The following is a 13,799-nucleotide window of genomic DNA, read 5'->3' on the forward strand; positions in this document are numbered from 1 at the left end:
CCAGAAAGTTTTAGTACTTAATGGGATCAGATTAAATTCATGCCATTATATCTGTACTTCAAGAACCTGCACTGTGATTATTAGAGGAGTGTTCATAGCCCACTAACAGATTATGAAGCCCTCCTCTTTGCCTGCATAGTAATTAAAATGAAGTTCCTCTCCAGACTTTTGTACATGAAATCTGTGCACTTCCACAGTCTTTTTTTAATGCAAAAATATGAGCTTCTCAGAACTAATTTATCAGAGGGCTTATTAATGATTTCTAAAATTTATTTATAAAGTAAACCAGTGCATAATTATAATTCACTAAAAAGTTTAACCCACATTTTGAAGAGCTCCTGCAGACAATAGCTGAAATCTTTCTAAAACTCCATCATCTTGTATACAGATCAATGTTAGAATTTCCGTAATTTCAAGGAATATAAATGTTTATCATTCCATCAGCATTATTTTCTTGAATTGACCACACTTTCCTATAGTTGCTTTAAATTTGATTATATTCCTATAGTTACTTTAAATTACTTCCTATTTCCTATAGTTACTTTAAATGTGATTATATTCATTTTGGCTTCATCGTATTAGTATACATTTACCCAACACTTATGATAAGTTAGTATCAAGAGTTTTTTGGTAGATTTCAATGACAAAATTTTAAGAGTAACATGCTTTGGGTTTTATATTAAATTATCCTTAGCATTTGTTTTTTTAAATTCGCGCAGTAACACTTCCATGTTATCAGAATAGATTTTTTTTTACCTGAGAAATAGAATGGGTTGAAATCATATGGCCTTGGGAGATCGTGTCCCACTCTGCAACTATAGTTATTTCTGTAATAGAAAAAAACTGTTTACTGTTAAACATATGTGGGATCACATTCCAACTGTGAATCTTATAAATACTTAATAAGTATTAATTAGATAATAAGTAAAGACCATTTATCTGTGCTTTAATGAGCCTGGCAATATTAAATAATATAATATTTACAATGTTCTTTTTTTTTTATTTACAAAGTTCTTTGCACAATAGCTAGACCACGGTAGATGCTCAATAAGTATTTGTTTTCTCTTTTTGTATGGCAGAGACTGTTTCTCAAGGTTTGATCTTCTCTCTTCCAAAACAATACAGATACTGATTTTTAACAAGACTAAAGATAGTTTCTAGTCCTCTACTGTAAGTTTGTAAAAAGGGACAAATTCTGCCCATGGGAGTAATAACAGAAGTGGTGTGAGGAACTTCCAGGAAGTTTCCTTAAGCAGAGAGAATACATATTTCTTATCTTTCTTTTTTTCTGTTGGCTGGAGTGTTTATGTTATTACTGGAACTTGAAGAACCACATTTGGTGACTTAGGGATGGAGACCTATTGGAGAAAACTAAAACAGAACACACTTGGGATTGTGAAATTGTCAAGATAGAGAGCATGGAGCATGATTTTTACATGAAAGAAGATATATGTCCTTAATCACAATGATTGGTTTCTGGTTACTCTTAATTAAAAACAACCCACTTTGAATTTCCCTTTTTCTATATCTGATGTAATATTATATTTCTCTTGCAAGTAACCCCCTTAATATATATAGTTATATATATTTATTTACATGTATAGTTTCATAAGTAAAGTATATATAAAACAAATAAGTGTGTGTATATATATATATAATGGTTACATACTACAATATTTTTATATATTATACTATAATATATTATACATATAAAACTATTCTATTCATTTTTTTAGATTATATTTTATCCTTTGGTAATTCAGTTAGCATCTACTGAAGATTTACTATGTGGCAGATACATTTAAATTTTGTAGACACAGAGTCAACTAGTCAGTCAAATTTCCCTCCCTCATGAATCTTATATCTAAGTTGAAGAAAATAGAAACTAAACAAATAACTAAGGAAATTTATATTATATTATCTGGTGATAAGGGTATTGCAAAAAAAAATGAGAAGAAAAGAGAGATAGTTAATGTTGGGCTGGGGGAGGGTTGGGGAGGAGTTGTACTTTGAAGTAAAGAATTCAGGGAAGACTTCAATAGGAAAATAATAAACTATACCATGAGTTGAAAAGGGAAGAAACCAAAATATGTGGACACATGGGGGAAGAACCTGACAAGTGTCAATTTCCTGAGTCGGGAGCATGGCTGAGAGTGAAAGAAAATCAAAATGCCCTACTAAAGCTGAAAAAAATGAGTAAAAGTACAAAAGAAAGGAGATATATTCAGGAACATGAAAGAGGAGGCCAGACTCCTCACAACCCTGTGCTTTTGTTCTTGCTATTTTCCCTATCTGAGGGACATTTCAACATTCTTACTTTTGAAATTCTAGATGTCCTCGAGGTTCTCAAAATATGCTCTCTTCTAGAAGCCCATTGCTGATATACCCTTGTCTAGGTGCCGGCTACTCGCTGACATTATCCTGATGATTTGATTGAACTTTAATACTCTTGCTAAAGTCTGGCTTCTAACTAACTCTCACCTGTTTCCTGAGGGTGCATATCAAATATATCATCTTCCATTCAATAATAATTAGCACATCAAATATCTCATATTTGGAGGCATAATATTATATCCAATTATATATATTTATATATAAATACAAATATATATTTATATACACACACTTATTTATGTATATAAATAATAATACATTATATATAATTATATATATATATATATATATATATATATACTGAACCAATGTATTATTTTATTATTTTACATTTTAACCATATAGTTTTGTGGTTAAACAATTAGAATAATTGTTCCCGGATAGCCTGGGTGGCTTAGTGGTTTAGCGTAGCCTTCAGCCCAGCACGGGATCCTGGAGACCCAGGATCCAGTCCCATGTCAGGCTCCTTGCATGGAGCCTGCTTCTCCCTCTGCCTGTGTCTCTGCCTCTCTCTCTCTCTCTGTCTCTCATGAATAAATAAATAAAATCTTAAGAAAACAAAACAAAAAAGAAACTTAAAGTCTAAAAAAAAAAAAAAAAAAGAATAATTGTTCCCTTATATCAGGCATGTTAAAATTCTAGCTAACTATGCACAAAACTGCTCAGTGGGATGATCAAAGAGAAAAGTATAATCATAGAAATGTTTTCTTCAGGCTATAAATAAGGAGTAATGAAACAATTCTACCTTAAGAACACACTAATTACTTTTGTCTTTCCTTCCCTCGACTAGCCTATAAAAACATCATCAGATTCTGGTTCTCTAAAAATTTCCTCTTTTGTGAAATCATGGGTTTTAAAGATGACTGTGCTGTCTCCCATTTTACATACTCTTCTGCAATGTAACCTCACCATGTCCACATTCAAAGGTGGAGTCTATTTCTCCAACCTTCAATCCTCAGAGGATTGTGATTGTGATTTCTTTACCAAATAGAACATGTAATAACACCGAGAGAGTTCTAGGCATAGCTCCTACCTGGTCTTGTAGCTTCATTTTTTATGCCTTTTGGAAGCCAGCCATCATATTCAAAGTTTACCTTTCCTTCAACCACTATATTGTAAGAAGACTTTGGACATAGAGGGACTAAGAAGGATATTATGTCATGAAGAGAGAGAAGGACAAATGGGTACCAAAGAATCCAACATGTAAAGAAGCTACTTAATTAAGAGATTCTCCAGCCTCAGCCATCCACATGCCATGTAGACCAGAGACGAACAAATCAGTTCTGCTGCTCTGAGAATCCTGACCCATTTGTATTCACCCATAAACAAAACTTCCTTCCTAAAAATAATACTTTAATGTATTTTAAAGTAAACACTAACCTTCTTATTGTAGAAACATTTTAAAATTAAGAAATCAGACTGGAAAGAAAAAATTCAAAAATTCCACCAAACAGATTTGAGTGTTTTATAAACTTAGACGAGACAGATCTGTTATCATCTTTTCATTGTAACAAATTTAATGGCTTAAAACAAGACAGTTTTATTCTTTTGCAGTTCTGGAAGTCAAAGGTCTGTGATAGGATTCACTAGGCCAGAGTCAGTATGTCTGCAGGGTTTTGCTTTTGGATGATTCTGGGGGACAGTTCCTTTCTCCAAAGTTTTCCATTTTCTAGAGTGGTTTGTTGTCTTCCTTAGCTTGTGGCATCCCACATCTTCAAAGACCGCAATGCAGCACCTTGCTTCAGTCATCACACTACTTTCTTTTTCTATGTGAGATCTTCCTTAGCTTCCTTCTTATAAGAACACTTATGGTTAGGGCCCATCTGATCTAAAAAAAAAAAAAAAAAAACCTCCAAATTTTAAGATCCTTAATTTAACCACACTTGCAAAATCCTCTTTGCCAAATGAGGAAACAATCAGGGATTCCAGGCATTAGGATATACATGTTTTTGGGGGCCATTATGCAGTCTATCACAATGCCATATAATAAAACAATTTGGCTTGTGAAGATAAATGATGCTTCATTTTGAGGAAAAACTCCAGTGCAATCAGTGCACCAGGACATTCTAAAATTCAACATTTACTGAAAGTTTGTATTTTCCTCTTTGTATAATACTTATGATTCCAATTCTAATTCTAACATGCCACACATTTCCCATAGTAAAGACAGAAACATGATATCTAATGAAATTTCCAAAGTAATTTCTTTCTGCTTTCCTCAGAACTACCTATGAAGGGGACACCAACCAGTGAACTCTGTTTTCTGGCCTTCTCCTCTTCACATTGGAAAGATTCATTTATTTCTTATTGGACATGAAACTCAAAGGAGATTCAAAGCAAATATCTAAAATGATCCTGCTTTCTCACTTTAAGTGTATATATACATATATGTAATATATAAATACATATTTATATATTATTTTATTAATTATATATAATATATATATTATTTTCCCTCACATCCTGAAATGGGACATTTGAGTTTAAAAAGCAAGAGTTTATTTACCATCTCTCTTCTCCTGTACCATTCAGATGAATTCAGGCAGACCACAATGATGTTTCAATGCCTAAATAGATGACCATTATGTGAAAGAAAAATCAGTTAATAATCTAGCACTAAGCACACACATATATATGTTCTATAAATATTTTAAGGCTCATTCATGTCTCTTCCTGTTGAGCAGTGGTTCAGAAAAATGGGCCCTGCCCTCTGAGGACCTGATTCAGTAGATCTGGAGAGAGATTGCAAATTCACATTTACCACAACCTCCTGGGTAATGTTGGTTCTGCGCATCCAGGAGCCACTGTCTTACAATCCAACCAATACTACATCTTCCAGTAGGTGACTAAATAGCCACTTTTATTATTATTTGAAATGAGATGATTTCATATATGATATGCCACTTGCCAAAAATGCCTTATATTAGTTTTCATCTCTTTGTGTTCAGAACCTGTTCTACAGGTAGAAAACAAAAAAAAAAGATCTTCATGCCATCAGAATGAACCTGAGGCTTGTAGCAAATCTATGCATTATTTTTACTTACTATAAAACCCCACCCAGAATTAGAGCCACATCTGAGTGAGACTAAAGTTCCATTGGCTTCATTTTCCCCACAAAAGTCTATCAATAAAGAAAATCTTAGACCAAACTGCTAGGATATCAGTATCTCTCTGAGAGATGGGAGGGATAGAAACTAAGTCCATCTCAGAAAAATAACCAGCAGAGAACTGCCTCCCTCAACCCCTGTGACACACACAAACAAACACAAAACTGGTTTCAAGGTTACTATGACCCATTAGAAGTTGAGCTTAAAATTTTCTCTAACAAAACACAGAGAAGTTATTTTTTTGAATGCTGATAAAAGCTTACATTTTCATATTTTTAATAAAAGTGAGAATGTCATCTATTATTAGGTCACGTGAACAGGCAAATATCCTATGAATTGAAATTTGCTGTGGTGATATGAAAGAAACCATCTCATGAATTATTATATAACACAGATTAAGATGATATTCCCTTTAAGAAATAACCCACATAGAAGAGAACCAAGTCTTCCTTCTTTCAACCATTCTTAATTTTTAAAATATAATGTATTGTAATTTTCCAGAAATGTATTCAAGCACACACAAGAGTTCTATTGCCTTTGTCCTACCAACCAATGACATACTTTACAAACACACTTTTCCTGAATTGAGCAGTTCCCTCCATTAGCCTTGCTGTGAGCAACCAATATGATAGCGATTACAGAGAGACCGTTCAATGCATTCTAATTAGTAACAAAAATCAATGAGACTTGGCACTGCCTCTTGGTATAAAGGCTATGATTTCCATTATCATGTCATTATGGTCATTATTTGGTAAGTATTGCTGTGAATTCTGACTGATATTTCAAATCTAGAACATGGGATAACTTACTGCTTAGCATAAAAGGAATGAATCTTCGGGTGTGCTCCCTAGAGTTTCCTTCAGATTTTATGTTACAAGAGCAGGCTTGTTGCCATCTATGTGGTAAGCAAAAAGAAGAGATTTCCATTACAAAGCTATTGGATGACAGCTTCCAGCTTGGTTTCCTGAAATTTTATGCCTCAGGGAAGCAGAACTACTATGAATATTACTGAATGAGGAATTGCAGGAGGTGAATCATGCACACTTCAAATAAGGGACTGCAGGAAGCAGGTCATACACACTTGTGAGAGGAGATGAGAAGAGGTGGTCTAGAAAGAAGAGCTAACAGGACAGAGGGAAGTCACTTATTAGCCCTCTTAAAGCACTGGGATCTGCAAACAAGTTGGAGCCTTCTGGATGGTCTGGATGCCCCAAAGGTACCACAAAGGGACTCTAGTGGGTGCTGTGCTTTGTGTCCACCAGATGGGTCTGGGGTCACTGTGGTCTCCTGTTTTCACCTATAACTTCCTGATAATGTCTCTTAGATCAATTCTAACTCAGAACTATGCAGAGTAGGGGACTGTGGGAAACCAGGTTCCATGTTAGATACAGTGCAAAATCACCCCATGAAGCATTATTGTTTTCTACTCTCTTACTCAAGTGGAAAATCACCCCATGAAGCATTATTGCTTTCTACTCTCTTACTCAAGTGCATGTTTGTTCCCATGTGTAAATGTGGTTATCAGTGGCTAAATTTTGGGTTTGACTACATGTAATAAATACAAAATTGGTGTGTATATATATATATGTGTGTGTGTGTGTGTTATATATTAGTATATGAATATAGACTTATATTTTATATAAATTGACCAATAAACATGTAAACAAGATATTTTATGGGATCCCTGGGTGGCGCAGCGGTTTGGCGCCTGCCTTTGGCCCAGGGCGCGATCCTGGAGACCCGGGATCGAATCCCACATCGGGCTCCCGGTGCATGGAGCCTGCTTCTCCCTCTGCCTGTGTCTCTGCCTCTCTCTCTCTATCTGTGTGTGACTATCATAAATAAATAAAAATTAAAAAAAAAAAAAATTAAAAAAAAAAAAAGATATTTTATGTTTCATGCATGGAAACACACACACACACACGCACACACAGTCAAAGATCAAGGCTGGTTCTGTAGGGGTCTTCTGTTACTCGTCATTTCTTTCCTTTTCTGTTTATGAGAAAAATTCTTTAAGACTATCCTTGATCTCCTGAGTGATGAGGTTTTATTTTTTGCCTGCTTAAATACGAACAATGATAGGAATGGTAAAATGTATTTCCAGTATCTTTTAGAAGCATTGGTATATAATAACTATTTTTTTTTTATAATAACTATTTTTTGAAAAAATATTGAGGTTCTTCTTCACTTTTTCCAATTTTCTAACAGAGCACATTAAAGTGTAAACGGCCTTGGTGGAATTCTGACTAACGACATTTATAAATGAGCTTGTATTCAGCTTTGCAGATTCTAAGACAAAGTGATCTTACTTGGACCAAAGACAACATTTCAGCTAATTAAAGAAAATTAGGTAAGCAAACTAATTGGGTGAGATTTGTTATTTAATCAGTTGTGGGGTACTCAGCAGGTGATGTGTACTGGCAGGGAGAATGAGGAAGATGGATTATGCTAATGAATTAAGATGTTAATTTACAACCCTAATGAAAAAAAATAAATGTTATTCTCTCATTCAGAATGCTAAAGCAAAATAAACATGCTTGAAAAGGAGCATGCACAAGTGTAGGGAAAGCATAAGGCTGCTAACTCAACCAAATTTTTTTCAATACTTAACTCCTTGTCACAGAGGAACTATGTGATCAAGGCATATTCACATTCATCTTTGAAAAATGGTATCTGGTGAAAAAACATTGACCATAAAGAAACTTTTATGAATTCTCTTTCATCTAGTTCAACAAAAAAATCGGTCATGATTTTTTGTTACTGTAGTCTGTTCTTACAGATCAGTTTTTACACTTACTACATATAACATGATTCAATGAGCGTGTGTGTGTGTGTGTGTGTGTGTGTATTCTTAAATAGATATTATAGTTCCTTAATTTTAAAAATGAGATTCTGAAAATAGGTATTGGGCACTGGGATTCAGAAAGGTGCAAACACTTCATGAACACAAATTATGATAAACTGTGATAATTTATAGCAAATTATTTATCTTTAAAAGAATAGCTGAAACTAACTCCTTACTAAATAAACCATAGGCTGGAGAAAAGCTCTATTTCATCTAATAAGAAAAGATTAGCCTTGAACTTTACTGATATTACAAAAATAAAGCTATAAGATAAAAAAATAATTTATCATTGGACAGCATTTCCATTCATGTAAGTTACTTCAGTTCCTTGTATGACTATAAAAAATGTATAATGCTTCTTCCATTTCTCAACTAACATATGGATTTTATAGTGATGGCTTAAAGAGAAATTGAATTTAATATTTTAAGAAAATGTTTAGGGAAGGGAGAGAAAGTGCGTGTGTATGTTTGTGCGTGTGTGTGTGTCTGTGAGAGAGAGAGAGAGAGAGAGATTGAGAGTCTGAGAGAAACAGAGCAAATAAAAGCCGGAGGGAGAAAGAGTGAAAAATATAAACGGATTTCTGTTTCTCATTGCTTAAAGATAAGGATTATGTTAGCTATTGGGATCTAAGTTCTTGACTAGCCCATCAGTTTCCTATTCCATTTCTGATTTCCCACAATCACAGTACCAAAAGAAATATTTTTCCTGATTAATCTTTAAAACATTGTATTTCCTATATTTTCTTACTTAGGGTTTTAAACTAAAGTAGCCAGGTGGAAATGATCTCTATGGAAACCACAGAGTAACACTAAATACTTTAAAGATATCAACATGATTTTTTATTTCCCTTTAGAGTCTATGGTAAACCTACTGTTCTCTGAACCACAGTTAAGAAAAAGGTGGTTTTTGTAACCACAGTAACTTAGAAAATTCATAATTCACAGAAATGTAAGAAATATGGGAAAGGTTCTAATTATTTTTTCCACAGCTGCTGCATACCCATAAATTCTCTGTTAAAACAACATGCTAGGGACAGCTGGGTGGCTCAGCAGTTGAGTGTCTGCTTTAGGCTCAGGACATGATTCTGGAGTTTCAGGATCGAATCCCGCATCAGGATCCTGCATGGAGCTTGCTTCTCCCTCTGCCTGTGTCTCTGCCCCTCTCTGTATCTCTCATGAATAAATAAGTAAAATCTTAAAAAAAAAAAAAGAAAGAAAGAAAAGTTAAAAAAAGAACCAAAACAACCTGCTATGTTGTAGATATCAATTAATAAAGTTCTGTTTGTTATATAAAGTAAAAGATATAGTAAATTCTAATTGCTGTGATACTACAAATGGTATTTTCTCGGGGCACCTGGGTGGCTCAGTTGGTTGAGCCTCGATTTTGTGTCAGGTCATGATCTCAGAGTCTGATTTCAGGTCCCATGTTGTGCTGTGCTCTCAGGGGTGAGTCCACTTGCTCCCCTCCCTCCCTCTCTGTCTCTCCCCTGGCTCACTGCTCTCTCTCTCTCAAAAATTAATTAATTAATTTTAAAAAATCAATCTTTAAAAATACAAAATGGTATATTCTTATAACTCAAGCCTATTCTTTCAGGATAATTAAGTTCAGTACCAAGGGCTTGTGAGAACCCAGATTTAAAACTCACCACTTAATCCTTCTTATCCCTTATTACTTGCCTTTATACTTATACCATTTGCCAACCTACTTCACTACTTTATTCTATGATGTTCTCAAGTATCAGAGAAAAATAATAGCTTGAGTACCAAATCATCTAAAATCTTGTCTTAATAATTCTGAAAGTTATTGGTTCTTTGTAAAATAACTTGCTAATGACTCAGAATTGTTTTAGCTTTACCAAAATAAGTGACGTTTTCTAAAAAGCCTCTCAGTGAACTATATCTTACTTTTTAAGCTGTGAAAGGACAAATCAACCATTAATTATGCTGGTCTATTCACAGGAGAGAATCTTTATCGTCCTGGTTTTTGACACATAGCAGAACATTTACTTTCTGCTGAAAGTAGAGTATTTCAAGTCAACTATAAAAAAAATAAAATAGTTTTAACTGGGTTATTTACATTTTGTAAGAAAATAGATGGATGTTTTTGTCTATAAGCATCTTTGGAAATGAGCGCTGAGTTACAGAAATTATTGTATACCCTACATGCACACATGCACAGAGCCTCAGAATTTCAGTTCTTAATTATGATAACATATGATGAGGACATAAAATATATTACACCATTCTTTAGGTACTTTTTAACCTGAATTCATTTGCTCTTTGCAATAAGCATATGAGTCAGCTATTATCATCCTTACCTTCAGATGAGGAAATCAAGACACCATGATTAAGTCAATCACCCTATGTCATTCAATAGTTAAATGGGTTTCCAAGAATCACAACTCAAGCAGTCTGGCTCCCAAACCAGATTACATAGATGCTTATCAAATTCTGCAGATTTATTTTTAATTTAGGCATATACAGTAGTGTTGAAATTTTATACTAGAATCAGTCTGCTTGAATTAATTCATATCCACAACAAGGATAAAGATGTAGCTGTAGATACATATATACATATGCATGGAGATATAGAGATATAGACACAGGCACTGTTAAGTGTGGGACTTCATTTTGAATTTTTGAGGTGACTAATGTAATTCATCAATTATATTTTGCATACACACACAGGAGGAATAACACCAATGATAAAGACATCAAAGTGTTTTCACTGATGACAAAAATCATAAAAGTAATGCTCAGAATTTTTTGACCTTTGGACATTTTATATGTTTCTGGTCATATTTTAATCTTAATTCTTTATTATTAATAAAATTTCCATTGGAAATGTAGAATCTGCCAATCATTTATTTAAAAAAAAACACAAGAGAATTTACATGGTAAAAATAAGCATCTCTTCTGATTTCATGTGTATATTTTTTTGCAACAACAAATTAGTTAAAACTTGGTAGCAAATAGGAATAAACTAGAACAAAATGCAAGCTATTTTATTTTATTTTATTTTATTTTATTTTATTTTATTTAGATTTTATTCATCTGAGAGAGCATGTAGAGAACACAAACTGTGGAGAGGGAGAAGCAGGCTGCCAACCCAGCAGGGAGCCCCATGCTGCGAGGCTTAATCCCAGGATCCTGGGATCAGGACCTGAGCCAAAGGCAGCCGCTTAACTGAACTGAGCCACCCAGGTGCCCCACAAGCAACTTTCAAGCAACCAAATGCCAGGGTTTCTTCATTACAGCTTTAATAAAGCAAAATATTTGTAACTGCATTCATAGATACTAAGTGCTACAGAAGCCAGCACTGAAAGCAAAACCATCCCATTCAATGTACATTGGACTATATTTAAAATGAGACAAATACTTGTGGTCTTGAGTTTTCTAATGCAATAGGAGTCTGACAATGTAAGTAATAAAGTACCGATGGCCCTTCAACTTAACAATGGTTTGACTTATGATTTTTCGACTTTAATATGGTGTACAAGCGCTATGTGTTCAGTAGAAACTCTACTTCATATTTTGAATATTGTTCTTTTTTCAAGCTAGTGCTGTGCTGTATGATTTTTTCTTGTGACACTGGGGAGTGGCAGCAAGCCACAGTTCCCAGTCAGCCATGGGATCACCAGAGTCAACAATCGACCATTCTGAATCCATACAACCTTTCTATCTTTCACTTTCGGTATAGTATTCAATAAAATTCATAAGCTATTCAACGCTTTATTATAAAATTACCTTTTTGTAGATGATTCTGCCCCCTTTAGGATAATGTAAGTTTTCTAAGCCCATTTAAGGTAGGCTAGGCTAGGTTAGGATGTTCAGTAGATCAGGTGTATTAAATCAATTTTCAACTTACAATATTTTCAATTTATGAAGGGTTTATCAGGATGCAACTCCATGGTAAGAAAAGCTAGTTAGGTTAGTGTTTTCAGACTCCAGGGGGGATCGCCGCAGCTTGGGCAGGTCTTCAACTTACACAGTAATCAGCAGCAGCTGCAAAGGATGAATGGAGCTCTGGGAAAGATGCTATGTCTGAGGAATGATACCATTTTTAAGCAAGCCTTTCTTCTTTTAAGGCTCAGGACTTCAGGAGAAAATCTCATCTGTGCTGCAGGTGGCATTCTGCTGAGTACCAGTCAGCGCTACAAGTCAAAGCCTATCCATGGCATTGGAAAATACAAGCAGCTAGTTAAAGCACAGGAGCCCAAGAAGAAGAAGGGAAAAGTGGAAGTGAGACCCTTTAATTTGAGGACAGATTATGAATATGGGTTTTTAAACATTCACCTGACTTCATACGACATGGCCCTGGCAGAGAGGTATGCCCAATATGTTCATCACCTCTGCAGCCATCTATCCATTAAAATTGAGGAAAGTTATGCAATGCCCGCTTCCATGTCCAGCAATGGAAGTGTTGCTGCTGCAGGATCAAGGCAACAAAATGCTCCTGGACTCAGTTCTTACCACCCATGAAGCGCATGGTTCAGATCAGTGGTTTGAATGCTACATTTGCAGAGATTTTCTTGGAAATAATCCAAATCAATCTTCCTGAAGGAGTCAGATCGTCAGTGAAGGAGCACACTGAAGAAGACTTCAAGGGAATATTCAAAGCTCAGTCAGAACTAGAAGAACTGTTGGCTAAGTTGAACTAGCTCATTGCAGACCCTTTCATGTCAGGACTGGTGATGTTGAGTGCCAAGGGGAAGATCTTCCTGGGTGCTCAAAGTTAACTGAAGACACCTTTAGATATCATAACTACCCATCCTCATTAGCCAAGAATGCTTCCTTTCTTGTATGGAGGAGTGCTTGCCGATTGTCACCACTTTCCCTTGAGCTAACCTAAGACATCCTTCATCTAATAAAAATCTGTAGCCTGAAAAAAAAATAAAAGCTAATTAACCAAAGATCCCTAGACAAAGGAGATCAACTGATGCAATGCATGGAGGGAGAGTAACACAGAGGAATGCGTAAAAACCTGGTACTCAACATGGAAAAGGGCAGGGACCTGTATAAGGTTTGAGCTTCCACTAAAGGAATCTTTCACTAAAGGATCTAAAAAAAGTCAAGGTAGGTTCCAGATTGGTTTCTGCTCCTGAGACAGGATTAGGAGGAGTGAGTTTGATCAAAGGCTGAGTACTGTTAGGAATTGAAGATGGGAGGTAAAGCAAGTCAGAATGTATCATTGGTGAGAATCTCTGGTCTCTCTCAAAGAGGGGCTCATTGGGGCATTTTATGGTTATGGCATGACCGGGGAGAAACAATGTTTCCTACTGACTTTTCTCCTGACCTTAATTCTATCTGTCCCCTAGCCTCATTAACACTGGGACTATTTTCTTTTCCTTTTTCAACTTAAGCTGTTTTTTAATCTTTCAATGCAGGACATGACCTTACTCTCCCTCTTCCCTTCCCCTTGCTCATGCTCATGCTCATGCTCTCTCTCTCTC

At 35.2% G+C, this 13,799-nt stretch overlaps 1 long non-coding RNA gene and 1 pseudogene across 1 annotated transcript; one reads left to right on the forward strand and one right to left on the reverse strand.

The window, feature by feature from the left end:
- Window positions 1-3,907: 3,907 nt before the first annotated feature.
- LOC111093441 lies at window positions 3,908-6,191 on the reverse strand. The gene is made up of 3 exons (XR_005381971.1): window positions 6,063-6,191; window positions 4,901-4,961; window positions 3,908-4,222 (listed from the first exon to the last, which is right to left on the reverse strand). It is a non-coding gene; the product is annotated as an uncharacterized LOC111093441 (long non-coding RNA).
- A 6,169-nt stretch (window positions 6,192-12,360) lies between these two features.
- LOC100683858 lies at window positions 12,361-13,222 on the forward strand (annotated as a pseudogene).
- The last annotated feature ends 577 nt before the right edge of the window (window positions 13,223-13,799 follow it).

The sequence above is a fragment of the Canis lupus genome, chromosome 31 (genome assembly GCF_011100685.1).
Source record: "Canis lupus familiaris isolate Mischka breed German Shepherd chromosome 31, alternate assembly UU_Cfam_GSD_1.0, whole genome shotgun sequence".
NCBI lineage: Eukaryota > Metazoa > Chordata > Mammalia > Carnivora > Canidae > Canis > Canis lupus.